The sequence below is a fragment of the Podarcis erhardii genome (assembly GCF_964252035.2).
Source record: "Podarcis erhardii genome assembly, chromosome: Z".
In the NCBI taxonomy this organism is placed as follows: Eukaryota; Metazoa; Chordata; class Lepidosauria; order Squamata; family Lacertidae; genus Podarcis; species Podarcis erhardii.
In genome coordinates, this window is record NC_138504.1 from 9424984 (window position 1) to 9442792 (window position 17809).

Consider the following 17809-nt stretch of genomic DNA (forward strand, 5'->3'; position numbering starts at 1 on the left):
ATGTCTAAGTAATAATTGCTGAAAGCATTGCAGTGTTGATGGAAGGACAAGAGCCAAATCTGAAGGGCAGAAATATGTAAGCAACAACATCAAGAGGGATATTTCTTGCTGTTGTGGGTTGTATATCTTCACTTTATTGGACTGGCAGTGATGTCAGCCAGATGACTGTGTCCCTCTGTGAACTGAGAGCAAATCCCATAAAGAGAAGGGAATGTAAGAGAACAGTTATTAAAATTTGGTCCAGTAAGGTTTTGCTTGTGTGTGTGCTTTGGAAAAAATCCCGCAGTGAAGTCTTGTGGCACCTTAAATACTTAACAGATTTATTGTGAGATAAGCTTATTTGGTGCCACCTGGTATTTTATGAATTCTGTAGTTGACTTGGCATGAGGAAAAGTGTGTGCGTGTATCTCTGTGTGTTTTTAACAAGGTGTCACATTTTTGAACTGCAATCAGTTTCAGAACTTGCTCTACCAAGTTAAACTGGGTGCACTTGCAGAAATTTAAACAATGCTAAAGAAAGGGGGGGGGACACATTTTACATCCAGGCAGTTTAAATGAATGTAGAAGTTCTATAGCCACCAATTTATATGTTATGTAAATTGAGTAAATTGCCTGAGGTCTCTTTCCTTGAATAATCTAGATCGCATCTGCACCACACATTTAAAGCAGTATCATACCACTTTAAACAGCCACGGCATCTCCCAAAGAACCCTGGGAACTGTAGCTGGTTGAAGATGCTGAGCATTGTTAGGAGACTCCCTATTCCCCTCACTGAACCACAGTTCCCAGAGTAGTTCCCATTTTTTTGGGAAACTCTGTCAGTTTCCTCCTCTCTAGTCTCATTGTTGTCCCTTGCAGAACTCAGTAGGGAGGAGAATGGGGCAAAACGTGCATTAGTTGGCTCTGCCTGTTTGGCTCCAGCTACTGTTTGGGCTCCCTGTTTTCTGCCCTACCAGCCACAGCCACACAAGACCCAATGATCGATAAGCTCCACCCACCTGTGGGGTGTGTGGGTGTATGGAGATAAGGATCTTGCCTGGTGACTGGATCTGGTTCCCCACACCATTTTAGATGACTTCGTAAACACTGTGGCGTTTGCATGCAGTGTTATTTGTTTGCTGGCAGCTGTTAACAGTCTGGCAATGGCAATGACTGAGAGTTACTGCTATTCCTTCCAGGTGGGTTATACATTTTGTAAGGAAGTGGTTTTCTTATTTATTTTATTTTTTAAAAAACCATTAAACCAAGCTTGCTTAAGTGAGAGTTTGGGCCTGTTGCCATTTATGAAACCACAGGACTCGGTCCATCAAACCTTAATGGATGTGTTGAAGGAGTCTGCCTAGCTGAATTCTGAGTATCATTAAATAAGATGAAATGCTATAATCTGGTGTGCCAGGCAGCCCCCCAGAATTACACTTAATGCACGTTAACTTTCCAAGTGACGCTGCAAAGTAAAGAACTCTTAATTGGATTGTCTCGCGCTGGCAGCCAATGCATGCTCATCTGTTATAATGAAGACTTTGTGTTCTGAGAAATGTTTTCTCCTAGGACTGGAAAGTAGTTAGGCTTTTGGGACAGGCAATGGTGTTGCCATTACCATGGTTAAAATGAGTTTTAAAATATCCTTCCCCACCCCCACTCCTTTCCCCCCCCTTTTTCGAGTTCTACACCCAGTTTTATAACCAATGATCTGGAATGGCTTGAACAAAGATTTCCCAAACTTCTGATAGATGAGAACCAAACTAAACGACATGCTCTCTTTGCTTACAGCCCTGCCCCTCTGAACATCAAACTAAATGTTAATAATTTACAGCCCACTGACCAGAAATAAAAAGTTATAGGATGTAAAATAAAGAGAAAAGGGGGGAGGGGGGTAACCTCAGAAAGCAATAATAGATTAATGGAAACAGTGATAATTTTTGCAACTTACCTGTTAAAAAACCAGAGCTCTCCAATAAAACGATCAGAGACTCTGAAGACGGGCCTGGGATGGTCTGTGTAATGGAGTATTATCACAGTTTCTCTGCCTCTCTCATCACCCCAGGATAAAAAAATCCAGTTTTTTTAAAAAGTGCTGCTGATTCCATCTCTCTGTTATTACAAGGACAGTCTTGTTTGCATGATTTTTTGGTATATATATGCCCTATAAACTTTTTGAGGGAAATGCATTGAAGCCTGCTGAGGGGGTGGGGACCCACTTTCCTGTATCTGGCAATAGATAGTCAGTTCAAATCAAGCAGCCTATTCTGAAAACCAGAAACTGGCAAACCTGGAGGGATGCTTTTTTGTTTGGTTTTCAGTTGAAAAGCAGTTGCGTGGAGCTCCTTGTTTCAGAGGACTGCCATGAGCTGCATATCCTCCTTCCCCGCTTATCTTCTGTTCAAAGTCACCATCTCCAGGTTGCTTTTCACTCTGCAGGGGAAAAGACACAGGGATCCTGTTTCAGGACAGTTTTGTGTTGGGGAAAGAGGTGCAAGAAGCACCCTCAGCTCTGCAGCATCTCTGCAAGAGGATTAATGTAATGACGGAGTTGCACCTGGTGCAGAGATAGCATCAGAATCACCTGCCTTCTACACCTCCAACACAGGCAAAAGTAGATCTGTGGAACTTGCAGAGAAGCAGCAGAAAACGCTCTTCCATTCTTTATAGCACACAGCTTTGGCTGAGCAAATAAAACTGAGCGAAGATATGGAATTAGCAGACTTAGGAGTCCTTGTTAGCACAGGTGTCTTTAGAAGCACCTTCATCCTTGCCAGCTTTATTTGAGCTTGTTGGCTTTATCTCACCATCTTCTTATTCCAGAGAAAAAATTGGGCACAATTTTTTGTGCACAAGAAGAATCATTGCTGAAGCTTGTTGCTTGTTTGTCTCTTCCTCCAGCTTCATATGCCTTGTTGGCTATTGATTCTTTTGAAGAGAGTTCGCATCGAAAGCAAGATATCATTACATTATAGGATGGGGTGAGAGGTTGGTTGGTTTAGACGTTACCTTTGGGTCCCCTCTGTAGTTTTATACCTGTAAAATATTGAAGGAACTGTTGAAGTGGTCAAACCCGTCTCTTGGGCTTCATACACACTAACCTGTCTGTAGCACCAAAATGTAGTTTTTCCTTAATCCAGAATCGTTCATCCACAATGTTGTGTGTGGTTACTTGATATGTCTTTGATTACGTTTCCCATACCTTTCCCTCCCTGCCCAGGTGAATGAAGAAAGAAGTGGTAACTGCAGTCTTGAGGTATGCCCTCCCACATCATTGGGCAGGTGTAGGCGCACATGTGTTTTCAAACAGACATGGTACAGCCAGTGCTACTTTTCTAGAAAAAGAGGTGCCAGAGCTCACTGTGAACTTCTCCCTTCTTCTCTTAGAATGGCAATAGTACCCACCTGAGAGGTGCCGTTGCCGAGCTCTGGTGAGCTCCAGTTGGGGAAAAATACGCTGAGTACAGGGCAATGCAGAATTAATTGGCAGTGCACATTTATTTTTGTAATGCAACTAGTTTCTCTTGAAGCACTTTTCAGGGGCAAGAAATATGCAGTAAACCTAGTGTGTAGACTACATAGAAAAAAGCAAGTACTCAATCTCCAATGATTAGACAAAACAAATTCCTTCCAGTAGCACCTTAAAGACCAACTAAGTCAGTTCTTGGTATGAGCTACCTATCTGTAACTGATCCAATGATTAGGTTATCCATGTCTTTTCCTCCCTACATACAGCCCAGGTGAATGAAGAAGGAAGTCATGATTGTAATCTTGGTATACACCCGGAGTTAACAGGTAGTTGAAGATACACCCCTACATTGCTAACACAGCCTAAATCTGTTTTCACTTGTTTTTTTCCATGGTCATATGGTAGGGCAGTGGTTTTCAACCAGTGTGCCGGGGTGCCTTGAAAAATGGTCAGCGGTGCCATGGGCAACATTGGCCTCCATCTCTCTCTCTCTCTTTCTTTCCCTCCCTCCTTCTGATGCCCTCTCGTGTCTCTGCTTTCCGGAGGCTTGCACAGCTATTTGTTGCAGCAGCACCAGCTATAAGCTCCCCAGGTGAATGATGCCTCTGTGGCTGGCCAGGGGGTGCTGGTTGACAGGAGATGAGTAAGCAAGCAAGCAAGCAAGCAGAGGAGGGAGCCCAGCCAGCTAGTCCTCCAGCCCTTGCTGTTGGGAATGGACAGACCAGTGGGAGGCCAGGCAGGCAGGCACTGTGCTGGCCTTTCTTATGTTTGCTGTGTGGAAGGCCTGCCTGGGAGCTGAGTGCCTGGTGCTGAAGGGGAGCCAGTCTGCCATGCAGGGTCAGCAGTGCCCACTGCTGCCTCCCAAGGTAAGGTGCTGGCCTCACGTTCACCTCTGGCCAGTCTCTGTTGGGCCACTAAGGCTGGGGGCATTTTCTTCCCAGGCCCCTGTGGGGCAGTGTGAGGAGGCACCTCTCTTTGGGGCAGGGAGGAGCAGCTCAGTGACCAGGGGCAGCAGCTGCTGCTGCCCGGAGGACTCCCAAGGAGAGGGGAGAGGAGGCTGGGGAAACCTTTCACAAGGGAGGGTGTTTGAATAAGGGTGAGAGGCTGCCAGCTCTGCAGGCAAGGGGTGACATAACTGGGCTCCTGAGCCCCACAGCAGTGCCTCCTCACATTGAGTGCAGAAAGAATGTAGGGAGCCGTAGACTCAAAAGGTTTGAAAACCTCTGCTGTAGGGTAAAGGAGAATCAATATGCAGCGAGCTTTTATTTTAGGCATGAAGCCAATTTCTCAAGAAGCACTTTTCAGGGGCAAAAAAGTATGCAATAGATCTTGGTTATATGTGGATTACATGGAAAAAACAAGCACTTGATCCCCTTTGATTCTAGAAAAAAAAAGGTTGTGTAAATGCAGCCTTTGTTAAGTTAATGGATGTAGCCAAGCCTATCATGTACCTCTTTGAGGGACTAAAAAGAGTTGACCGAGAAAAACTGTGTTGTCATAGAGACTACTTGCTTGAGATGCTTCCAGAAGAAAGGAGAAGGGCCTCTCTGCCACCTTCCATGGCAAGAGGCGATGCAATCCTGCAAGGTGTAGGAGAGTAATAGGCCAAGGATCAGTCTGGTGTAAACTCTTGCAGGAGTTCAGCAAGAGGACGTGCACCAGTTGGAAGCAAAGCAGTATGTCTAGCCCAAACCTTTTGCAGGTGCAAATGGCATCGAAACCAGATTGCATTTAACCACCTTTATACCATCATGAGCATAAGTCAAGATGTTGGCATCTGTCTGTCTTGGGAGGCAATGGAAGAGTGTGTCTTCGGGGGAGAAGTCAAACTGTTGGAAGGTTACAGTGCCTGTTATGCCTGTGGAGACCAATACGGGAGAGACATGTTTTGCTGCAGTTGGGGCAGATGAAGGTGTGTGGCTGTGTTGCTGCAGATTCACCATGGCATTTCTCCTCTCTGCGTTCCTCCCAGCAGTCATTTCTCCTCTGGTCACTGTTGTGGATACACAACCTGCCTTGTCTTCAGGCACTGTGGTTGTCTTGCAAGGGATTCCCACACAGCGGGGTTGATGTTGCAAGCCTTCACATGTCTGAAGATGAGTGTACAGTGCAAATGGCGTCTGAAGGAGCCCAGAGAGGCTTGACCTGCTTTCTGTGCTGAAACCAAAGCTATAACTTTGGCGAACCCTGGAAACCCAGTAGAGAAGCAGGGTCTGCTGGAGTGTTAATGCCATGAGCCATCATACACTCAGTCTGCATATGTGTGTAAGTAAAACCATATACAGTGGTACCTCAGGTTAAGAACTTAATTCGTTCTGGAGGTCCGTTCTTAACCTGAATCTGTACTTAACCTGAAGCACCACTTTAGCTAATGGGGCCTCCTGCTGCCGCCGCGCTGCCACAGCACGATTTCTGTTCTCATCCTGAAGCAAAGTTCTTAACCTGAAGCACTATTTCTGGGTTAGCGGAGTCTGTAACCTGAAGCGTATGTAACCTGAGGTACCACTGTATCGCCAATGACACAGTAGTCTCCAGTAACCTGCATTCTAAGGAAACCCAACCTCGGGTCTGTGCAGGCACCTCAAAAGTATCTCACTGCTTGGAGATTGGAGTGCATGCAACAGTGACATTCCTTGATTCAGTCCAGCTTTCCTTGCTTCAAAACACAGCTCCAAGCACATGAGAACCCTTCTCTTCCAAGGAACATTAATCCATGACTGGCAGAAAAGGCTTAACAGGCAGCCTAAGATTCTGGGTGGACTGTTTATGTGCAGGGAAAGTAGGGGGGTGGGCAGTTTTCTTATTTAATGGTTGTTGCCACTTCAAAAAAGAAAAGAAAAAGAGGATGCTTAAGAGCAAGGGAAGGATACAGCTTTCCCAGCAAACTTTGCTTCTCTTCTTCACTGGACAATATGATCCTTGGCGGAAGATTGAGTTACTCAGAAAGGGAAACCAGAATCAAAGCCGGGGGCTTACTCCGCATGACTGACTGGCTGATCCCTAAAAAGGATTCCATTCTCAGTTCCTGAAGGCATGTTCCCAAGCTCAGCTTCTCATGTGAGCTTGGAAACAAGCTGGAGGTAAAGTGAGTTAGACTGGGCTTTCCCACTTGCAGAATGAGATACTGTAGAGAGAAGCTCTTGCTAACCTGGTCTCATAACTTGGTCTGTTACAGACTGTTTTATCCCGTGCTGCAAATGTGGAGAATTCTGTCTGCCCTGCCTTTGCAAGTAAGTCTAACAAAGTCACTGGCATGAGAAAATCTTTATCGACTCCTCAGCCCACCCTGTGCCTGCACTTAATTCACTTGTAACTACAGTACTAATATGCTTACAGAATGCATATATTGTTTTTCAGTGCTGTGCTATCAAAGTAGCGCGTAATTAAATCAATTACATACAAGCAATTTAGAATCAATATATAAATAGTGAAAACCCCTAAAGCCTGCTTTAAAAAAACTCTCACACAACAAAAATAAGCAAGATCAGTTGTAGATGACGAAAATAAGAAGCGGTGCAAACTCACAAATGCAGAAGGGCACAGAATGATATTCACTTGTTTGCAAAACACCAGTACATCTTTTCAAACCATCTTCCCAAAGGTTGACTGAATGCATAGAAGAGGAGCAAGATTGCAGCTAATGAATGCATCTGAATACCACTTGGTGAGGAACAGACATTGAGCATGGCAAGATCTGTCAGAAGAAGAGTCAAGGCCAGGCATAGGCAAGCTCAGCCCTCCAGATGTTTTGGGACTACAATTCCTATCATCCCTGACCACCGGTCCGGTTAGCTAGGGATCATGGGAGTTGTAGTCCCAAAACATCTGGAGGGCCGAGTTTGCCTATGCCTGGGCAAGGCATCTGATCACCTTCAAAAGATGATTTGTCTTCAGCAGGATGAGGAGACAAGGGACAAGCTTTTATTCTGCACTTCCCTATCCCACTGCATCCTGGCTCTTCAGGGACCTTGGTCTCCTTCTCCAAATGCTTTGGGGACTGTGTGAAGAACTCCCCCATCCCTTTTTGCCATGGCGGTGCTGGCCTCACACACACACTGAATTGCCACCAGCATGATTACTTTCCAACTTTCTGTGGAGCAGGAGAGGAACCCCCACCAGCGTTTCGGGAGCACAACACTTTCCGTGGAGCCCTGGCAGCCACCACTTTGTTATTGTCCACATTCACAGCCCTGAGTTCTCACTGGAAGGACAGATCCTGAAGCTGAGGCTCCAATACTTTGGCCACCTCATGAGAAGAGAAGACTCCCTGGAAAAGACCCTGATGTTGGGAAAGATGGAGGGCACAAGGAGAAGGGGACGACAGAGGACGAGATGATTGGACAGTGTTCTTGAAGCTACCAGCATGACTTTGGCCAAACTGTGGGAGACAGTGGAGGACAGAAGTGCCTGGCGTGCTCTGGTCCATGGTGTCATGAAGAGTCGGACACAACTAAACGACTAAACAACAACATTCACACCCACTGCTGTTCTTTGTGACACATGAACCAAGACATCTGAAATTAGGCTGTGTAGATCTTTCATGTGCAAAGCACATGTGCAGCAGCAGCAGCAGCAGTCCAGCTATGTGTGTGTGTTACTGGCATGGCTCTTGACACTTACTGTAATATGAGAAACAGATATCAGAAAGGCAGCACAAGGCTCCTGAATACTTAACCCATCTCTCACTTGCAGAAACTTCTTCTGTCCTACCTAATGACCCAAAAGCTTCTCATTCCCAGCCATTGAGATAGATTGGGGTGTGTGTGCGTGAGCAAATGCTCCAGAAGGCATTGACCACTAGTAATGGCTTGGGTGGGAAAAGCTGCCATTGCCTTCTGCCCTAATAAGCCATCACCTACCACTTTCTGGTAGCTAAGGCAGGAATGTGGGACGCTGTGGGTTAAACCACAGAGCCTAGGGCTTGCCGATCAGAACGTCGGTGGTTCGAATCCCCGCAACAGGGTGAGCTCCCGTTGCTCGGTCCCTGCTCCTGCCAACCTAGCAGTTCGAAAGCATGTCAAAGTGCAAGTAGATAAATAGGTACCACTCCAGCGGGAAGGTAAACGGCGTTTCCGTGATCTGCTCTGGTTCTCCAGAAGCGGCTTAATCATGCTGGCCACATGACCCAGAAGCTGTACGCCGGCTCCCTCGGCCAATAAAGCAAGATGAGCACCGCAACCCCAGAGTCGGTCACGACTGGACCTAATGGTCAGGGGTCCCTTTACCTTTAAGACAGGAATGTTGGGGGTTTGCATTTGCTGAATGACCTTCTGCCATCTGTAAGGGAGTTGTCAGGGAATGAGGTCTTGCACCAGGATGCTGTGCAGGTGCCAAGGCTCAAATATGCAAGCAGCTCCTCAGAGTGGAATCCCAAGTGATGTGTGAGACCGTGGCTGCTGACTGCTCCGTATTGGGACTTGAAGGGCCAGAAGACAGGGAGCCCCATGGTAGGTGGACCAATGGCAGGTGGAATGGGCTCATTCTAGTTTTGTCCCCTGCTCTGTTCTACAGGGGCAAAACAGAGACTAAGGAGGAGGAGGAAACTGACAGTAAAGGGCTGCCCCTTGTGGTGGTTTTTTTAAAAAATGATCCATATTCTTTATTTGTTTCCACCGTTTTCCAAAACTGGTACAAAAATGAAAATAGCAAAGGGGAGGGGAATGCAGTCATGGGGGTTTTTGATGTCGCCACCAGACATAATCAGCAAGATATCTGCTTGCTTGAACAGAGTCCTGCAGCTCAGACATGACCCTCCCACCTCTGAAAAGAACCCCACACAGTCACGCAAGAAGTTGTCATGATCCCCCCACCCCTCCCACCCACAATATATTCAGTGCTTGCTCCCTATTCCACAGTGACCCTGAGTGCAGACTTGGCACCAGCCTGACTGCAATGCACACGGCTTGCCCCAAATGCATAGTGTCCATCACTGTCTAAAATGGTAATGATATTGCCTATTCCAAGCAGGGATTTATTTGCAAGACCAAGCTGAAGAGTTTTAGAAACCATCTTGTCATTTAAAAAAAGGCCTGGGAGACTGACCTAAAGAATTTTCAAAACAATTCTGCAAACTAGTGGGTGGAAGAAGCTGCAATCAACATCCCCCCCCCAAGAACATTGATCCTCTTGGCTTGCAGATAAATCACTGTTATTTCAGAAGTCCAATTCTCTCATTGGTTGTAGGAAGATAGGGAAATTCCCCCCACCCCTTAACCAAGGTGCAAAGGGGGTGCCCCCCCTCTATGCCCCTCTGGTGCAAATGCCCACCACATGCTTTGGCTATTTCCCACACCCTCAAGTTTGTGAACAATCATCAAAAAGGAAAACTGGAAATAAGCCAGAAAGATTTACATAAGATATTTACACATACTAAATATCGAAGAAGGGAATAGAGGGGAAACAATGCTACTGTATTTTATTTTATTTTTAAGATGGATACAAAACCAGAAGGGGTAGCATTTAAATCTTTGGACACACTCTAGGGAAGCATCCCTTTTCTTCTGGCAACTATATAAACCAATGCATTTGGCCTCATTGACACAAGGCACGTTAACCTGAGGCAGCCTTCCTTGGTGGTCATGGAGAGGAAGCCGAACCCAATCCACACGCTGAACCACTTACAGATCCCGGCACCATGCAGGAGTGGCTGGCTCTCCTCATCTGGCCAGGGCGCAGCCACCTGCAAACTGCTGGTTAGAAACAGACCCCATTCTGCACCCCCAGTGGAAATGGTGGGCTCTGGCTGGAGCAGCCTCCCCTCCTCTCTCCCTTGGGGTTGTTTTAAGGAAGAAACAGGCAGATGGGGTTTGACTAAGCACAGACTGAGGTTGGTGAGGCAGTGCTCCACTTGTAAACTTGGAATTTAACCTTTGTACCTGTTGTATAGTCAGAAAGATGGGTGACAGACACAGCCCTTTATTAGAGCAGTTAGCACTGCTCTAAGTCTCTGAACAACAGCGAAGCTGACTGCCTTATATAATGCTCAATAACTTGTAACAGTAACGATGTCCAATGAACTACCCAATCGGTGAAAACAACTCTCAATCCTTCATTTGCATACTGGTGGCCCAGAGTGAGAACTGCAGCCAGTCTGAATACATAACAGCACCAAAGAAGAGAACTGCAGGCTGTGCAGGCCAGAGTGGCTCAGATGATACCCCCGGGGGCTGCCATCTTTTTTTTGTGGTGGCCATCATCTGCCCCTCAGCCCTGCAAGTTCCTTGTCAAAATAGGGCATTCTGGGGCATTAAGATAGCAGCTGCTACCTTGATGGAGCTTTGAAGAGCTCCAGTAAGAACCCCCCCCCCAAAAAAAATTCCCCACAACCTCTGGGATTAGCAAAGGGTGGGGGTGCTCCCACTGATTCTTACACTATGCTCCCCAACCCAATTTGAATGGAATGTTTGGTTTTCCAAATTTTAGCCAGCTCTATTCTTAACTGCATTGGAGTTGGACCTGACAGCAAGCAGTTTAGTTTGATTTATTACGGCCATTGGCCCATATCTAAAACAATACATCAAAATTTATCCATAAACAATACAATTTAAACAGTTCCAAGTTAAAACACCCATATAAAACCAATTTTACTTCAATTAAGTAAACACTATACACAATAAGCTCCCTCTATGTAAACCGCAATTCAAATCCCTCAGATTTTGGGGGATATGCGTCTTAGTTCTGACACTTATTGATGGTTCTTAAGTTTAGCTAAGCTGTCAGAGTCATACAGTGATCCATTTCTCCTCTTTTGAAATAAGACATTAATCAGGTATCTAGCGACTGCAAGGGATCTACTTGTGTCTTCGTCGTTTAATAAGTATATTATTTGGGCTTCCTGAGGTCTGTCAGCAATTCTCGATAAATATGGGGCCAGAAACTTGGACCGTAAAGCCGAATGTAATGGACAACAGAAGATTATATGATATAACGATTCTATAGATCCACTTTTACAGTCACATAGGAGTGAGATCTGTCCGTTGGAGAGTCTGTTACCCAACACATTTGATGGGAAAACATTGAATCTAGCCTTTATAAAGGCATACCTGTGCATCACCACAGATAAGGTAGTTAAATAAGATGGAAGATTCGTTGGTGGTGTTAAGCCAAGGTTTATCGGCGAACAGGTGCCACCACCTGTCGCAATATTAAATTGTAAATCCATCTCCTCTAATTTGTGAGTTATAATTCTCTTGGCAGAAATTAAATCCAATTTTAGTAGTTCAGATGGAGATAGTCCTAAGGACACAAGTTTCCCATGTATTATTTTTGCCCAAGGGCTAGGGAAGTCATCTCGCCAGAGACACTGTATCAAGTGGAGATTTGGAAGTTTATGCCATAATGCCAACCAGTAACAGAGGATGCATTTCCATAATGTGGTTTCTAGAGATGTAACATTTAGTTCGAGTCGTATAGCAGTATTGCCTACACACCTGGGTAATTTTAGCAACCTTCTTAGAAGCTGGCTTTGGATTACCTCCAATTGGGTTAGATTAACAAAAGACCCCCATATTGGAATTGCATATGCTATTGTTGCAATCACCTTTGCCTTGAAAACTTTTAACACTGATGGAATATGGAAAGCCCCATCTGAAAAGAAAAAACGCAGTAGCGCAAAGGAAAGGGCTTTAGCTCTGTTTAATACACATGCAAGATGGACCTTCCAGCCCATGTTGTGTTGGAGAAGGACTCCCAAGTACTGAAATTTAAAGACTTGGTCAATGGCTTTTCCGTCTATTCTCCAATTAAAGGTTTTTCGACTCTTGGTGAAAATTAGGACTTTGGACTTGGCATGATTAATTGTAAGAAAATTTGATTTGCAGTAAACATCAAAAATTTTTAATGCCCTCCTAAGGCCAACTCTTGAGAAAGATAGGATCACTGCGTCGTCTGCGTAGAGTAGAAGGGGGCAACGATATTGGGCAAGATGGGGTGGTGGTGGATCGTTTCTTGAGAATCTATCAGAGGCGCCCTCATATCACTTATAAATAGATTAAAAAGGGTCGGAGCAAGGATACATCCTTGACAGACACCTCTATTGATGGTTACTGAATTTGAGAGGTCGCCGGCCGGCGTGATTCTCACCCTAGCGGCCGATCCGTCATGCAATTTAGTTATTAGCCACAAAAGTCTTTTGTCTATTCCCCATCGTGCTAATTTTCCCCAAAGTAATCCTCTGGGGATGCTGTCAAAAGCGGCCTTTAAATCAATAAAGGCCGCACAAAGTTGGCCTCTATTTGGGGCGGAATATTTCCGGGCAAGGTGGTATAAAACTAAGACACTGACAGCAAGCAGTAAGAGAAGCACCGGTGATTCATCTTGTCACCAAAACCTCTTGGATGAGGAGGTAAATAGAGAACTGTCCATCACTACTTCTTCCCAGTTTCACCTGCTTCTCTAATGTTTCTGTTCATGTCTGTGAAACTTCTCCATCAGCCCCCAGCATCACTGATAACAGACTGGTGTCTTTGACATCCTTCTGCACTGCAATCATAAAGGACTTTTAAACTTAAAGAGCTTCTCCATACGCAGTGGAGGCTTGGTCCATTTGGGCAAATGAGGCACTGCCCCCAACAAACTCAGTCAGCCTCCACCTCTCTTCCTCCTGACTTACAGCCAGTTCAGGGGTGATAGCATTTGCTACTTCTTCTTTAGTCTCAGTGTTGCCCTTGCTGAACTCAGACAAGAGGAAGATGGGAGCAAAACCAGAACAGCCTCTCTCTGTTGTAAGTATCTGGATCTGCCTGCTGTCTGTTCTGGCTCTGCCTACTCTGCGTACTCCCTGCATCCAGCCCCACTGGCCCCAAAAGGGCACCAGCCACCATGGGCAATGGGTTAACTTCCACTAATGCTTAATAAGGCATATTTTCCAGGTGCTCAGCATTACCCAATACTTAAGCCTCCCTTGATCCCAGAACTGATCTAAAAGGGATTGAGAAGCACGTGGAACATGCATCCCAGTACTACTCTGGGATGGCTTTGTGCTAAAATTAAAGACCTCTGTCTGGTTTGCATAATTCTTGGACTCAACAGAGCAAAATGGCTTCATTTTGTTTGTGTTGGGTTCCTGCCATCCTAAGTAGCGTTGCCTTGGCCTCCCAGTTATTCCCAAGTGGGGAAAAGTCCTTTTAAATACAAACATACACAAAAAGGTGCTTAAATGTTTTGGACGGATGGATTAGGAATGGATTTCTATGCGAAATGAGCCACTTTGGTGGTTTATGCTCCACCACAGATGCTGTTAGTGGTTTAGGCAGATTTAGAGGCATGTATTAATTTTGAATTGCATCCCACTGTTTCCCACTCTTAATTGTTTTAACTGCTTTTATGTATGTAATCTTTGTAGATGTAAATTGCTTTGGAATGCTTCATGGGAAGCAATTTTTCAATGAAAAAAATTATTATTAACAGAGCAGATGGATGGTGTATATTAATATATATCAGTGATGGCTGATGGATTATTCTTATTAATGTGAGCTGACAATATTTATTCTTATGTTTTTTGTATTATTATTATTTTGTATAAATTTAAAGAGGACTTGGGTTGACTGATTCATGGATCTATTAGCATATCCATGCCTGATTTTTACAGATCTAATTGATTGAGTTGTTCTGACGATAAAATGGTTATTACAAATAATTGTAATAGAGGTGGGATGGGATGCACAGATGGGGTGTAACTGTGGTGGATTATCTTCTTTGCATGCAAAAGACCTCTTCTTTCAATCCACGTAGGATTGGAAGACACCCCTTTCTGAAACTGTTAAATAGTGGGAAAGATGGAGGAAGGACACAACTCTGTTGAATTCACAGCTCTTTATTACAGCAGTTAGAACTGCTCATGGAGTCAGACTGACTGCAGCCTAGCTGGCTGCTTTAAGTAACTTGTAACAGTAACAACTCCCAACTAGCTAACCAATCAGTGAGCGACAGTTCTCAATCCTTCATTTGCATACTGGTGGCCCTGAGTGAGAACTGCAGCTAATCTTAATACAGTGGTACCTCTGGATACGAACGGGATCCGTTCCGGAGCCCCGTTTGCATCCAGAAGCGAAGGCAACCTGCATCTGCGCGTCTGCGTGGGTCACGATTTGCTGCTGCTGCACATGTGCATGATGTCATTTTGACCGTCTGCGCATGTACGAGTGGCGAAAACCGGAAGTAAAGCGCTCCGTTACTTCCGGGTCGCTGCGGAGCGCAAGCCGAAAGCGCTCAACCTGAAGCAACTTCAACCCGAGGTATGACTGTACATAACAGAAACCCGGAAGTGTCTAGACAGCACAGGCAACTCCCCCTGCTTTCATTGGGGTTATGTTGTGGGCCTCTGCATGCATAAGTAAAATGAGCATCATCTAAAGCCTCTAAACACCTGTTTTTTTAGCTGCTCTCCATGCTCTTTGTCTTCAGATGGCCAGAAAGGACAGGGAACAATGCGTCTGAGCAATACAGCTTCCTGCCCAACAGCTGCCACAGTTGTGAGAGCTCCCACATGCCATTTTGGAGCCCATAAGTTTTTTTTTTTTTTAAAAAAAGGAATTTAAACCTTTACTTATTGAATTTTGGCTTGCTGAGATCCTCTTCAGGCTCTGGGGAGGGTCTCCTTACGAACCACGAGCACTTTTCAGCTCTCTCCCACCACTTCTGGGTTTGAATGTATTTATTTATTTATTTTGTGCCACCATGCATGTGTGCATGAGTTGATTCCGCTCAAGTGGGGAGTTGCCAGTACTAAGCTAGATGGTCTCAGGGTCAGGCCGCTTCCTGTGTTCTGTATAAAGGATGGTTGTAGCTTTCCGTTCAGTGGAAAAGGGAAACCTATAAATAATCTGATTTTTATGAGGACTCCTCAGAATTGTTATGAATACTTCTGCAAATGAAATAATATGCAAATCTATTATAAAATGTCAAAGTAGGTCCTTCTGTCCTTTTGGCAAAGCTCAGAATATAATGAAAAAGGCCTATTTTGACTGACAGCTGATTAGAAAACCACAATTTCTTTTTCAGATTTTATGGCTGTCAAAATAGAGATTGGAAAAATCTGGTTGACATGAGAGTAGCCAGAAATTAGTAGCAGAGATGTGCTGACTCACTCATCTGAGTCCAGCCTGGTGTTTGAGGTGATGCAGCTGTCTCCAATTTCCTTTGCTGGAATGTCATAATGTCACAAATCCAGCTGAAAACTGAGCAGGATTTACTACTTTCTGCAGGGGTTTGGAAAATCGTCTTGGTAGAGCAGGAAAGATGGGTGATAGCTTGGTTAAGCTAGACAGAAGCTGGACTGCAGACAATATTAGAGGTGGGTTGCTAATTCATTTAATTGGTTGTTAATTTAGGGAAGAGGGACATGGGTGGCACTGTGGGTTAAACCACAGAGCCTAGGACTTGCCGATCAGAAGGTCGGCGGTTCGAATCCCCGCGACGGGGTGAGCTCCCGTTGCTCGGTCCCTGCTCCTGCCAACCTAGCAGTTCTAAAGCATGTCAAAGTGCAAGTAGATAAATAGGTACCACTCCGGCAGGAAGGTAAACTGCGTTTCTGTGTGCTGCTCTGGTTTGCCAGAAGTGGCTTAGTCATGCTGGCCACATGACCCGGAAGCTGTACGCCAGCTCCCTTGGCCAATAAAGCCAGATGAGCGCCGCAACCCCAGAGTCAGTCACGACTGGACCTAATGGTCAGGGGTCCCTTTACCTTTTTTTAAATTTGGGGAAAACAGGTAGAGCATTTGTTTTGCATGCAGAAGGTCTCAGGTTCAACCCCCAGTATCGCCAGGTAGGGGTGGGAATGTCCTTCTGAAACCCTGGAGAGCTGCTTCCAGTTAGTGTAGATAATAATGAGCTGGATGGACTAATAGTCTGACTCTGTATGTGGCAGCTTCCAATGATCCTAGTCCTCAGTGGTTCATCTGAACATTATGTTTTTGCCAAATATTGGCAATGCATCTGTAACGGGGAAATCTCGGTGCGAGGCTGCTCAGTCACCCAGCTCGTCGGTTAGAGCCCACGGGTCCCTGCGGAATAAAGGAAGGAGTCCAGCCACCAACCAGAGCAAATAGCTGTAGACCAAAGTTTATTGCACAACAGCTTCAAAGAGGAATTTTGAACCCTGAGGATAGGGTGGCAATGACTTTTAAAAGTTTCCCACCATATCACAGAATACAGTTCGTTTAGCATCACTGATACATTATTGCCACATCACTGACATGTCACAAAAGGGGAGGGGTAGACAGGGGTTACACTAGTTTAACCTTGGCAAACATGTCCGGACAAGTCCTTGGTACAAGATTAGCATAAGCAGACATGTCAGGGCAAGATCCAGATATAAGATTAGCACAGGCAAACACCTCTGAAGTCCCACCACCCAAAGTACAATAGAACTTCCTTTGCATGTCTGCAGCCTGAGGCAAGTCTGGTGATGAGAGTTGGCTTCCCTTGGAGAACAAGGAGCCCAGCAATTGTCCCCTCTGGGCATTCCCTGGGGTAGGAGGTGTGTATACATGTCTTCAAGCTTGGGGAGGTGGCAGGGGAAAGAGTCCTTTTTCCAAGGGCAAAATGGTGTTGGAATGGAGGAACTTGGCAAAGGTGTTGATTTTATATGATTCATAAAGCTCGGTATATTCCCTGACCTGTAAAGTCGAAAGGATACATTCAGGCATAATATTTGTAACTGTTAACAACTTTAAAGATATGCCCTGCCCCATAATTTCCATAACACATCTTTACTATTTGTTTTTTTTATATATATATATTTATTGAGGTTTTTCAGAACAAATCCAAATCACAAACACAAAATACAACAATCAAAAACAGCACAACAAAAACAACAAATACAAAAAGAAAAAATTATTGTTTACATTACTATCTTTGTAACCCTCTTTCCTGACTTCCTCACATCTCCCTTTTCTGTGTTCCCCTTTACACAATCAATTTTAGCAATTTCCTGCCCTCTTTCCAATCATATTCAATATTATATATTTCAGACTATTATGCAATTAATTTCCTTTTCTTTTAAAACCATTTTATCACATACTCTCTGTAGCTTAATCCTTTATGTCATTTGTTTAATCACAACATAATAATACTCTGGTCTTATCCCTTCTTTTCCAAATCATTTTTACATATTTCTTTTTACCAAATCCCTAATGCTATATTATTTTTTATATCCAACATCTTTTTAACATTCAAACATTTCACAATGTTTTTGGAGGTAATCTTTGAATTTCTTCCAGTCCTCTTCCATCGATTCTTCTCCCCGGTCTCAGATTCTGCCGGTCATTTCTGCCAATTCCATATAGCCAATCACTTGCATCTGCCATTCTTCCAGGGTGGGCAAATCTTGTGTCTTCCAATACTTTGCAATAAGCACTCTTG

General features: G+C 44.7%; 1 protein-coding gene and 1 long non-coding RNA gene across 6 annotated transcripts in view; one reads left to right on the top strand and one right to left on the bottom strand.

Moving 5' to 3' along the window:
- The window catches only part of GPR50 (G protein-coupled receptor 50), a gene marked incomplete at its 5' end in the record, with an annotated part of 73633 nt that overhangs the window by 44958 nt on the left and 10866 nt on the right, over positions 1-17809 (top strand). The window lies entirely within an intron of this gene.
- The window catches only part of LOC309334074, a 120484-nt gene that overhangs the window by 798 nt on the left and 101877 nt on the right, over positions 1-17809 (bottom strand). For all 4 annotated transcript variants that reach the window (XR_014152837.1, XR_014152838.1, XR_014152839.1 and 1 more), the window contains one exon: positions 1931-2412. This is a non-coding gene — a long non-coding RNA (uncharacterized lncRNA). The remainder of the gene's footprint in view (positions 1-1930; positions 2413-17809) is intronic.